General features: G+C 34.7%; 1 pseudogene; it reads left to right on the top strand.

Moving 5' to 3' along the window:
* The first annotated feature begins 2,763 nt into the window (after positions 1–2,763).
* Positions 2,764–4,961, top strand: LOC148573134 (uncharacterized; annotated as a pseudogene).
* The last annotated feature ends 8,490 nt before the right edge of the window (positions 4,962–13,451 follow it).

Genomic DNA, 13,451 nt, shown 5'->3' on the forward strand with positions numbered 1-13,451 from the left:
ATGAAGGAAGGCCATATATATGTATAGAACAACTTCGCTGCCAAAGTGCAATTTTAGTGAAAGAAGGAAGAATGGGATAAAGTGACCTAGTCGCCGCACGTCACACCATTCATTCATTTTTCCTCATTTCTTTTCTCTTTTATTATTATTTTTTTTTATTAACCAAATTTTAGGTCAATCCACCAAGATATAAAATTAGATAAATGGTCAAATTTATTTTTAAAAGATCATTGTTTTTTTAAATTAATTTTAAATTTTTTTAAATTAAATTTGTTTTTTAAAAATTTTAAATTAATCGTGTTAGTCTTTCTGTCATTTCTTTTGTTGATATCACCAAAATTTATTAATATGTCACGTTAAGTGATATTACAATACACATATGCATAATCTTAATTGACTATTAGTATAAAAAATTTATAAAATTAGATTAAATTAAAACCTAATTGAGAAGGCATTAGAATTTCTCAATTTGGGATTAATTTAATCTAATTTCATAAACTTATCATATTAACTGCCAATTAAAATTATTAAGTATGCATTATGATGTCACTTAGCATGTCACATCAACAAATTTTGATGTCATTAGTAACGAAAGTAACAAAAAACTAAAATAATTAATTTAAAATCTCTAGAAGACGAATTTAATTAAAAAAATTCAGAGACTAATTTAAAAAATAATAATCTTTTAAAAATTAATTTAATCATTTACTCATATAAGATTATATTTCTAGCTCAACAAATACATGTGCAATTACTTATAAGTGTCTATTATATTAAAGAAACTTTCATGGTGCAATAATTTAAGAAAATTTGATTTTACGTATTTTTAGGCATAATTAATGTTTTTTATGAGTAATGTTACATATTTAAATTTTTTTATAAACTAAATTTAATCCAATTAAATAATAAAATTTAAAATAATATTAATTATGTTAGATTAATTTAATTAAATTTAATTAAAAAAATAAATGTGTAGTATTATTAATCTAAATGTCAATTTATTTTTTAAAATTATAACCACTAGCTAACTCTTTACCACCACCGACATTAATCCGTTACTACCACTGCTTGCCACCACCACTAATCTTCTGCCTCATCCCAAATTATTATAATCAATTCTAATTCAATCACCATCTCAATGACTTAAATCTTTTTAAAAGAAAAAAAAAAACTAAATCAGAAAATAAATTGAAATAAATGAAAATAAGTGAAGGCGAGAGGAAAGGGGTGAGATTTGATGAGGCGGCGGAGACAAAGGAAGAAGCGATGAAGGTGGAGACAAGGCAGAAGACGATGATAATGATCAGGACAACTCTGGTCCATTGGAAATATTGGATGTTCTCCTAGGTTTTTTTTTACTATGTTTGACTTTTGACTTAAATAGTATAGATGAGTGTACCTCTTTGCTCTTTAGAAGTAAGATTTTAGAGAATGCTCAAGTAACGTTTGTTTTAGAAGGTTAGGACTTAGGACTCAAATTAAAAGGTTGAGGCTCTATATTGTATTTGATAAATAATAAAAAATTAAAATTAAAATTTTAATTTTAAGATATAAAATTATAGTCCATTTAATATTTTAAAAAAACACAGACAACAATATTTTTTTTAAGAATATGTTCGTATAATTTTTTAAATTTTTATTATATTCCTTCTATCATCTTCATCTATGAATGAAGTACGGATTTTTTGTTGAATTGCCGTATCAACGTGTCGGACACATTTCAAACACGATGTACATAGACACTCGTTCAACACGCGTATCTTCCGTGTCCAAACGTATTCTATCCAAAAAAACAAAAAACATTGTCGGACACGGTCCGGACACGTAGGACACGGCCCAAAAGTTAAACTTTAGTGATTTTTAGTTTACAAAAGTGAAACGGTAAAACCCTAAGTCTCTAACTTTTTCCCTTCCACCGTTCTATCCTCTTTGGCTCCACACCCACTCACCCTCTCCTCGTCACTGCCGGTCTGCCACCATTTTCGGTCGTTGCCGCCACCTCCGATCGTCGTCACCGTATGAGTGTTAGTCGTCAATCTCCACACTTCTGGTCATCGCCGCCACTTCTTCCGTACTGGTCGTCGTTGCTCCCTATTCATCGGTGCTCGCTGCCTGTTCATTGCCTCTCCCATCGTCGTCTGCCTACTCCATTCCAAGTAAGAGAGGATATGTAACACCCTACCATTGAAATCTTTATGCTCGAGAGCATAAGTCAATGATAATAAGGTGATACGACTTAATATATATATATATAGAAGGAAGTACTAACCAAGAAGCTTGAAAGGATTTAAAAGAAAATCACAAGCGTAATACACACATGTATCGATGAGAAGCGTTCGAATAAGTGGGGTAAAATAAAACATAAAAGAAGAATAGAGAGTAGAAAGTATATATATACATAAGTACAATAGTCGCTAGTCACGACCTGCGAAGTTTAGGTTGGCTAGGATTACAATCATAAAAGCAGTTGATAACAATATTTTTTATCTCTTCCAAATACATCAAAGCCTCTATAGGCAAATTTCCAAAATGAAGTACATATACATCATAAAGTTTTTCAAAATAAAAGGAAGAGAAAATCTAAATAAAATATAAAACAGAGCTCAAGATCACTTTGCCGGCTTCCAGACAAACTCCAGCTCATCGTGGAACACCAAAACCTGCATCTGTATATATATATATATATATATATATATATATATATATATATATATATATATATATATATATATATATATACACACACGGAATGAGAACCTAGGAATGAAAATATTGAGTGTTCAAAATGATTCTGAAGAAAGTGTTGATAAGCTTTTATGAAAATTTGTAACAAAGAAAGATAAAATTGAAAGTGGTGAAAATCTTGAGTTTCAATGTAAATTTTGCAAGGTTTTATTCAGTAGTTCTTATACTAGAGTAAGAACACACTTATTAAAGATTTCGATCGAGAAAAGGAATTAGATTTTGTGCAAAAGTTACATCAACAAAGCTTGAAGAACTTAAGAAACTTGATAGTGAAAGACTGAAAGTACATTGTTGCATGAAAGTAAAAATTCTAAGTCAATTCCTCTTCCACCCTTATCTAATCTAAGGGAACTTAATTCAAGAAAAAGAAGAATTACTAGACCTTTAGAAAAAGCTTTTAATGTGAATGTAAGGGAGACTCTAAATTTACATATTGTTAGAATATTTTTTTCATCTGAATTACCTTTTCATCTAACAAAAAATTTCTATTTAGTCAAAGTTTTTTCTTATGCTACTAATAATTATACTGATAGTTATATTCCTCCTGGGTATAATAAATTGAAGACAACTTTACTTGAGAAAGAGAAGCAACATGTGGAGAGAATGTTAAAGCCTACTAAGACATGGAATGAAAAGGAAGTGAGCATTGTAAGTGATGGATGGAGTGATCTCCAAAGGAAGCCTCTTCTTAATTTTATGGTTGTGACTGAAAGTGGGCCTATGTTTTTAAAAGTTGTAGATTGTTTAGATGAGATCAAACACAAGGATTATGTTGCGAAGCAAATAAGAGATGTGATAAGAGAAGTCGGTCTCTCAAATGTAATGCAAATTGTGACTGATAATGTGCCAGTTTGTAAAACGGCTGGTTTATTGATTGAAGCTGAATTTTCATCTGTTTATTGAACTCTTTATATTGTTCATACTCTCAACCTTGTTTTAAAGGACATTTGTGCAACTAAGAATACAAAGAAGAATAATTTTGTTTATCAAAAATGCTCATGAATTACTCAAATTGTTGAAGATGCTTCTTTTATAAAAAACTTTATTGTTAATCATCATATGAGGTTATCTATTTTCAATAAATTTAATATATTGAAGTTGTTTAATATTGCTCTTACTCGATTTGCCTCTACTATTGTGATACTTAAAAGATTTAGGTTGTTAAAGCAAGGACTCAAAGAGATGCTTATAAATGAGAAGTGGTCTTCATACAAAGAAGATAATATTGTCAAAGCGGAGTTTGTTACTGAAAAAATTTTGAGTGAAAATTAGTGACAAAAAATTGATTATATTCTTGCTTTCACAAATCCTATTTATGATGTTTTAAGAAGTATAGACACGGATGCACTTACTCTTTATTTGGTTCATGAGATATGGGATTCAATGATAAAAAAAGTAAAAAGTGCTATATATCTCTATGAAAGAAAAGATGAACAAGAGTCATGTTCTTCTACAATGTTGTACATTCAATATTAGTTCAAAGATGGACAAAAAATAACACACCCCTTCATTGTTTAGCACATTCATTGAATCCAAGGTAACTCTTTACCTTTATAGTTTATAACTTTTATTTATAAGTGAAAATAATTGAATTATTACTACTTTTTTTAACCACTAATTATATAGGTATTATAGCCACCAATGATTGAGAGAAGATCTTACACAAGTTTCTCCTTATCAAAATATTGAGATTACTAATGAGAGAGTTAAATGCTTGAAGAGGTATTTTCCTGATGAGGAAGAGAGGAGAAAAGTAAACATTGAATTTGCAAGTTTTTCTGATGGTAGATGTATCTTTGATGATTATGACTCCTTGAATGATAGAAGTATAGTCGATGCAAAATCTTAGTGGCTAATTCATGGTGGTAAAGCAATAATTCTTCAACCAATTGCTCTTAGATTACTAAAGCAACCATCTTCATCTTCTTGTTGTGAAAGGAATTGGAACATTTATTCTTTTATCCATTCCCCAAAAAGAAACAAGTTGAAGTCTAAACGTCCAGAAAATTTAGTATTTGTTCATACCAATTTTCATCTTCTTTCAAGAAAAACACCACAATACAATAAAGGAAAAATTATGATGTGGAATATTGTTGGAGATGTTATTTACTAATTAATAAAAAAATGGGATTCTTGAAGTTGCTCACCTTTCTCTTGATGAATCGGAGTTGGAAAGAGTGACTTTTTTTAATGATAAAAATATCAACCATATATGATAGAAAAATAGTATGAACTTTAGATAACTATTTTGTGTACATATAATGTACAAAACTCTTACTAACTCTATTAAGACATAAGAGTTTACAATTTTATCTTTTAAATACCTATACACTTTAAAAAAAATACATATCATATAGTTGTTTTTAAAAATACTTATTAATTTAATATTAATGAATATATTTTATTATTAATATATGCGTATTCCGTATCCAACAACTTTTTAAAATTCGCATGTTACCATGTCACGTATCATGTTGTCATGTCGTGTCCGTATTCGTGTCTATGCTTCATAAAATCTTCACCTCTGCAATCTTCCCTCACCTCGTCTCCACCAAATCCTCTCCAGTCTCCACTATTACTGTAACAGCCCAGACTACCCGCTAGCACGATATTGTCCGCTTTGGCACACAAGGCCTCACGGTTTTGCTTTTGATGATAGGGATGCTGGCCAAAGCCCCCCACACTCACTCGTCAAAACGCGTCATGCTAGGGAGAGGTATCCACACCCTTATAAGGCATGCTTCGTTCCCCTCCCCAACCGATGTGGGCCTTACAATCCACCCCCTAAGGGAGCCCAGTGCCCTCGCTGGCACATCGATCTGGGTTCTGGCTCTGATACCATTTGTAACAGTCCAGACCATCCGCTAGCACGATATTATCCGCTTTGGCACACAAGGCCTCATGGTTTTGCTTTTGACGATAGGGATGCTAGTCGAAGCCCCCCACACTCACTCGTCAAAACGCGTCATGCTAGGGAGAGGTATCCACACCCTTATAAGGCATGCTTCGTTCCCCTCCCCAACCGATGTGGGCCTTACAATCCAATGTAAGACCCAAAACCTTTGAAAAAGGGCTATCATTAGCTAATTTCAAATTCAGTATTTCTGTAGCTTTAATTTCAGAAATTTCTTTATTAAAGAAAATTAAAGCAAGTTTTGATTTATTGAATTTGAGATAAGTTATGATTATTATCCAATTTGATAATTATTGGATTATTTTCTATGATTATATTATAAAGTTGGTAGTTGTGAAATAATAAGGATTTTTATATGATTTGGATTAAATAATTAATATTTTAAATATTAATACTGTTACTCTGGAAAATAAAGGGTTTAATTATATTATTTCAAATTATTCTGATTTGGGCATTTTATGGAAAATAATTTGTAAGATTGATGAGCAAATAGTATTTTTCTATATACAATTAGTGTTGGATTTAATTTGGGTTTCAATTACTACATTATCCCCAATTTCATTTGAAATTACCAATTTGCCCATAACCCTAACTTTCAAAATAATGAAACCCTAAAGCCTTCATCCCAGCAGCCGAAACCATGCCTTGTCTCCCCTTTCACCCACGGTTTCTCCTTCCTCCATGAACAAAGAAACAGAAAACAAAGAAAGAAAGAGAGATCTAAGGGGAGTAAAGGAGATCGGAGGAGAAGGAGGGGAGGGGGCCTTTGCTGCCACCTCCATCGCGCACTTCTGCCGGCCTGAAGCTGCCACCTTCACGCCGCTATGTCGCCACCGCCACTGTGCCATGGAGAAGAGGGAGAACTCGCGCCGCCTCTGCCACTGTTGATCCATCGAAGCTGGCGCGAGAAGAGGAGGAGAGGGCGCTGTCTTGCGCCGTCGCCGTCGCACCTGGGCGCTGCGGCTGCAAGCTCACGTTTCCGCGTCGCCGTGCCATAATCACACCATGGATCTACTCTGTTCGCGAGCTGAGTTAAGGGAGAAGAGATGAACGCGACAGGGAGGAGTGAATGAGCCACGCCGGCGCTGTTGGGGCCTCACCGCCGCCGGAGAGAGGGAGACCGGAGCGGGTAAGGAGGAGGAGGGTAGTTCCTGCCACCATTGGAGTTCCGCTACCGTTGATGCTACGGCTGTCGCACGACTGGCCGCTGAGAACAGATCCGTGACAGCTCGGGTCCAGCCACGGCGCCCAACCGCTGTTCGCGTCGCCGGTGTCGCCTCCATCAGAACCACCGCCATCTCTGCCGGTTTCCACCCCCATCGTGGTTGATTATGGATGAGAGTGGAGGAAACTGCCTCTGCTGCCGGAGAACACTCTGTCGGTAAGGATTTTAATTTGTGGTTTCTGTCCTTTTTGGATTTTGAGAAGTTTTTGATGTTGCATGGTTATCATAGTTGATCCACCGGAGCTTCTGGCCACTACCGGAGCTGCTGCCAGGTCGATTCGAAATCGCACCTGCTTCATTTTGCTAGTTCAGTAAGTATTTATGTTTCGGAAAGCCTCGCGTTAGTATTCTTTTGTGTTCGGTTAATGAATATGAGTCTTGGTAACGTGGGGTCGAGTCTTGATTATTGTATGTTGCGATTAGTGTTGCTATGGTTATTGCGAACGTGACTGGGAGATAAGGTTTTGGTTGCCGTCAGTTTGGGTTGAGGCGGAAAGGACTCTGTGAGACGTTTGGATTATAGAAATTGCATTTTGAGGTAGGGGCACTTTCCAAAAACTATATTTTTATATATTGGAATTATTACATATGGATACTGATATGAGAGAATGTGTATTTGGTGATTGTATCGGCCATATGTATGGTTTGATTTGCCTCGGTTGATTATGAACGTCTGTTGGTTGAATTGTTGTGTGGTTTTGTGAAACGAAATGCTTTTGAAGATGATTCTTTTAAAGCTTTGAGATCGAGTTTAATCCGTTGAAAATTGATTTGAATCGAATGGGTTTTCTTAAGAATGTGAAAAATAGAATACACTCTTGAATTTAGCCTGGTTTACTTTAAATGATCTGGTTTGATAAATGACTGTTGCTGAACCGTTTCTTTAAAGCTTTAGAAATGAGTTTATTCGGCTGATAACGATTTGATTTTTGAAACGGTTTCCTTGAAATATGGAATTGAGATGACTGTTGGATTTGGCTTGCCTTGATCTGATTTTTGGATTTTGGGCTGTTGAAAAGGATTTTGGAACGGTTTAGTTGGAACCCGAACCGGGTGGCAAAGTCCAAGATTTAGGGGAGGTGCTGCCGAAATTTCTATAAAATCCAAGTCCTTGTTGAAATGTTGTCTGGAAAATGATGAGTTAAAGACTTCTACTATTTTATTTGAATTATCGAGAAAAGGATGATTCATGATTTCGAAATGAATTAGTAAAGAGGAAATTGTGATTTAGTCTTGCTTCTTAAGAAAGGCATTGTATCTCTTTCAGGAGAAAGTTATTTAGATGAAACTTGTGTTTTAAAGCTGTTTGAATGTAAAAAGGGTTTATGCCTTTGAATTTGACTTGGGGGTTTCAATTAAAGAAGCTTCAATGACTTTGAAAGAACCTGAATGTCTATTGACAAGTTTCATTTTGAAATGTTTTGAGAAAGGTTTTAAGTACTCTTTGAATTCTGAATTTTTGCAAGACTAAAACAATTTTGAACAGTTGAAACGCTTTAGAATTTATCATGGGGGTTAAAGTTGGTTTTTGCCTAAGTAAAGGAAACGGCTTTGAAAGAAGTAAAGGATTACGTGACTCGGTTTGGCTTAAACCCTATTTTATTACTCAAATCGGAAAGTCAAGGTTTTAATGATTTTAAAAGAATTTGGCGAAATGAGTTATGCTATCCTCCCCTAAGGACTTGGGACTCTGCCGAGGAACTTTTGTTACAAAAATCTCATTGTTGGATGGGTGATTTTGAATGTTTCAAAAGGAATCTTTAACTTTCCATGGTTATGGAAGTTTTGAAAAGAGGATGCCGAGAGTGGCATGGTTTTAAAAAGGGAATTTACCTTGAGTAAAAGTGGCTTATGAGCCTGAGATGATTTGAGAAATGAGATCTTTAAAGCCAAGGCTAAAAAGAGTTGAAACTTGATTTCAAAGTGAAATGATTTGGGAAAAAGTGATTTATGGCTTAAATGCCGATTTTATGAATTGATGATGTTGAATGTGGAAGTGCTTTTTTTGTTGTGAGCCGGAATGGCTGTGTATGATTATAAATGTTGGTTGGTTCTGGATTGAACCGTGAGCCGGAATGGCTGTGTATGATATGAATATTGGCTGGTTCTGGACTGAACCGTGAGCCGGATGGCTGAGATGGATGTTGATCCATGGATGAGATTGAATGCATGTATATGCTGAATCATTGATAAATGTGAATGTTGCACTTCCACTATCGGAGATAAGAGTTTTCCTGGGAGAAAGCAGTGGCTAGCCACCACGTGCTCCAGGTTGAGACTCGAAGCTCTTTTGACCCTATGTCGTCAGGGTGGCCGGGCACTGTGAAAGCCCTGGATGAGCTCACCCCCATAAATATTCACCAGTGAGGGTGATGGATATGGATCATGACTATGATCAAATTTATATTGAGTATAACTCGAGTTGGGGAGACACGACAGAGGGACAGTCCAATGGTTAGCTACCAGGACTTGTCGGATTGGCTCTATAACCGACAGATGATATCATCAGCCACTAGGAACAGGCATGCATCATATGCATTTATGTGACATTGTTTGGGTGTGCATATTGTACTTGGTTTGTCTTCCTGACTATTTGAGATTAACTGCTACTTGTCCTACTTGCTGTAACCGTTTGTTTGTGCTTGAACTTCCTATCTGTGTTTGCAACTGGGACTCTGTTGGATTGTGGTGATTGGTTGTTGGATGGATTGTTTGGGCCTAGGGCCGTGGTTGAAATGAGATGAACCGATGGTTGATTTCGGTTTTGTGTTTCTGGTTTGGAATAAAATATGAAAGGCTATTTTGGTTCCGTTTAGATAAACCGTTTTGAAAGGCTTTTGAGTTTTTGAGAATTGAACAGTTCTTCTTTCAGAAAAGATTTTTCAGACTTTACTTTTATTGTAAACCGTTGTTTTTGAAAAGGAGGCATAAGACGGTTATTAATCACTAGTACGGTTTATCTTCATATATCCTATTACAGTAATTCCCAAAACCCTCTACTGAGAACCCTTTCGAGGATGATGTTCTCACCCCCCTACAATTTTCCCCTTTCAGGATATGGGCGCAGAAGTCATGAAGAGTTTATTTAGTTGTTGTTGAGATGCTCTGTCTTGCTTTAGTTATGGTTTATTGAACCCTCGCCATTATCTTGATATATTCTGTAAGAGGGATAGGCCAATGCTTGTAAAGTTATTTATATATATTTATGTATATATATGGATGTACTCTTTATGAGTTGTTGTAAGTTGTATGGTATTTATGGATGTACGTTATCGAACGAAAGTATTTTTGGGAGCGGTATTACGGTTTAAAATTTTAAACAGGCTCATATTTTAGTATTAAATAGTATAAGTGTCGTCGTAATGTCCGAGCTATCAGAGTCGCGCAGCCGGAAGCGTGAGTTTTGGTAGTTAGGGTGTTACATTATGGTATCAGAGCAGTCCTTCCTGTAGAGCCTGAGGAATGGACCGACTATGCTTCGATTGCATACTCTGAGCGTCTGTCATGTACTAGGTCTTGTCGAATGACGAGAATTAGAGCTTTATGCACATGACGATCTATTGATTAACGCCGTTAGTCTTGCATTGCATAATTCTTGGTATTATGTTTGGCCGGCTTAATACTAGTGAATTATGTACATAAAAGCACTAATGAGTTATCATAGATGATATACGAGTTTTGAGTAAGTTGAATAGCGGGTTTTGGCAACGTTGGAAACTATTTCTCGAGGCTATTCAGTTGTGTGTCTTGAATTCTGTTCGAGTTGACTTGTTCCTTCATATCCTAACTTGAAATTCTTGTTTGCTAATCCTTTTGAGAAGTAGTTTGATTTTTGAACTATGTTCCTCTATTCATATGCATTCTTGTTTGATCTTAAATGCATATGCTCGTTTGGAATCCTTGTTGCATCTATCTTCCTTTGTTTGAGTTCTTCTTGATTCACGTATCCCTTGATATAGCTTTGAACTTGTCTTAATGCGCTGTGCATTTTAACTCCTGATTTCGAGCCCATTATTAGAGAAATTGTTGATTCAGTTTTTCTCTTACTTGACAGTGATCACAGCCAATTTTGAGATTTTATGAATTGCTGTTGATTAGATATATACTTATCTGTATATAAGACTTTGAAGATTACTTATACAGTTTAACAACTATTTATTCCTGATGCCTCGCCTGTACTTTTACTGGTTTACGGAATTGCACTTACTTTAAAAGTAAATTGACTTTCTAGTAATTTTACTATAGTTCCAATGTACATCTTCGTTTGATTATGTATTTGGGGTGTTTTTCAAAATTCTGGAAAGAAAGGGGATTTCTCGCTTTTATCCCGGTTGAGTTTCGTTTGATAAACTTTACTTAATTCATTTTGATTTGAGTTTGATTTAGCATACTACATGGTTTATGCCATTGTTGTTCTTTTGAAAATGTTGGACTCATAGCTTTCTTCTTATGAACGGACTCGTTCCTTCTTAAGCTTTTCACCTCTATGAATGTCATACGTGATTCTGTTTTTAACTAATCTTTTACATCTTGTGAAATTACCATTGATCTTGGTTTGTCCTCTCTTGTGAATCTCATCCGTATGTGAGTCAGTTTGATTCGTTTCAAATTAGTGCATTGTTTATTCTCTCACTTTCTCTACAAGAGTTTTTAGTTAAAGATTTATCCTTGAGAAATTACTAATGATTGAGTTGTCTTTTCCTATGACTTTTGTATTCTTTTGGATCAATTGAAAGCTTGTTTGATGACTCATGCCTAGTGAATCTTGTTTGGACTACTTTGGTTTAAGATCCTTTCTTGTATGGCTTGACTCCTTTTTAGTATATCTTAAACTTCTTGAATGTTCTTCTGAGATAGTGATTTCAAGAACACTTTTGGACTCTTGTTTTGAACCTTTTAAAGAAGTTTTGAATTCTCTTTGAAGAAATATTAAACAGAATTTACTTTCTGTTGCTTGATTGAAATTGAAACCATTGTTCAATTTTGATGAAGTTAATTTAAAAATTGGCATGTGCTATTTTAAATGAGGTTTTGGAGAACTTCCTTGTTTAGTGGAAACCGATTCGTTTGTAACGCACCACTTATTTCCTTTACCAAATTGTAAGCAAATTTTTACTTCGGAGTTTCTTTTCTAAAAAGAGTTTAACTTCCTCTTTCGTACTTGCTATAAATGTTATACACGCTTGTTTGAATATGAAAATTTGAGAATTTTGAACAAGCATTTGATTACTTCCGAGTTTTTATGAACTGCTTTTGATTAGGTCGTGCACCTAACTATCCTTCTAAAATATTTGAGAAAATATTTTAGCTCTTAGCCAAACTTGTGTGTATTTTGTTTTTAAAACTCTACATGATCTACTTCAACATGAAATTGTATTGAAGTAAAGCCACATTTATGCTTTTGCTACTCTCTTGAAGAATGTTTGTTGCTCAACTTTTCTTCTAGACTGCAAAGTGGTTTTTTCTTTCGCAAGTTTTCAACTTTTTCATGAACAATGTATTCAAAAGTATTTTAATCGTGCTCTTAAGTTCTGTGAGCTTTGTCTTGGGTTTGAAATATTCTCTTCTGTAAAACTCCTACTTCTTCGACTCAACTTGAATGCTAAGGCGCTGGTTCTCTTCTTATTGGTCCTATTGAATTTCTTGGATCCAAGGGTTATCTTTGGAGTTGTCAATCGATTTATTTCTAGCAAACTTATTTGCTTGGACATATTTGTTTATCTGGAATTGGATACATTCCCTCAAATCTATGAGTATTACCCTTGATAATTGTTTCTCCATTCTAGATCTTGTATCCTTCTGAGTAGACTCGAGAATTGTTTTGATATCACGTGCGACTTGTAGAAGCAGTAACGCGATGCGTTAGTTCTTTAAGACGTGATGTGTATACGGAAGTTGAAGCGGTAGGTGTGCAACGTTATGAGTTGTGGGTGTTTTGTTCCTTGCGAATGGGTTTGTGATCGTTAGGCTTATGATCGGATATGGGGATTGTAAAGTGCTTGATGGAGTTGGAAAGTTAGAGCTTTGAGGTTGATATGAGATTAGTGTGCGGATGTTGAGCACGTCGTTTTAACCCCATCATGTTTTATAGCCTTCAATGCCTTGCTTTACTCCCACATGTTTGAACCATGTCATCTTTTGCATTGAGCCTATCCTGTAACGTTTGCCTTGCAATCACACTCCTACCTTTGTATCCTTATGCATACGACAACCCAAGTATTTGAAAACCGTATATATATATATATATATATATATATATATATATATATATATATATATATATATATATATATATATATATATATATATATATATATATATATATATATATATATTTATATGTTGAGATATTTTTGCTTCTTCCTTAAATGTGTTCAAAGGTGAACTGTTATGAAATTTCCTTCGTTTTGTATCAATTTTCGAGGGCGAAAATTTTTATAAGGTGGGTAGAATGTAAGACCCAAAACCTTTGAAAAATGGCTATCATTAGCTAATTTCAAATTCAGTATTTCTGTAGCTTTAATTTCAGAAATTTCTTTATTAAAGAAAATTAAAGCAAGTTTTGAT

Source organism: Arachis ipaensis, chromosome B2 (genome assembly GCF_059453495.1).
Source record: "Arachis ipaensis isolate K30076 ecotype BB chromosome B2, ASM5945349v1, whole genome shotgun sequence".
Lineage (NCBI taxonomy): Eukaryota > Viridiplantae > Streptophyta > Magnoliopsida > Fabales > Fabaceae > Arachis > Arachis ipaensis.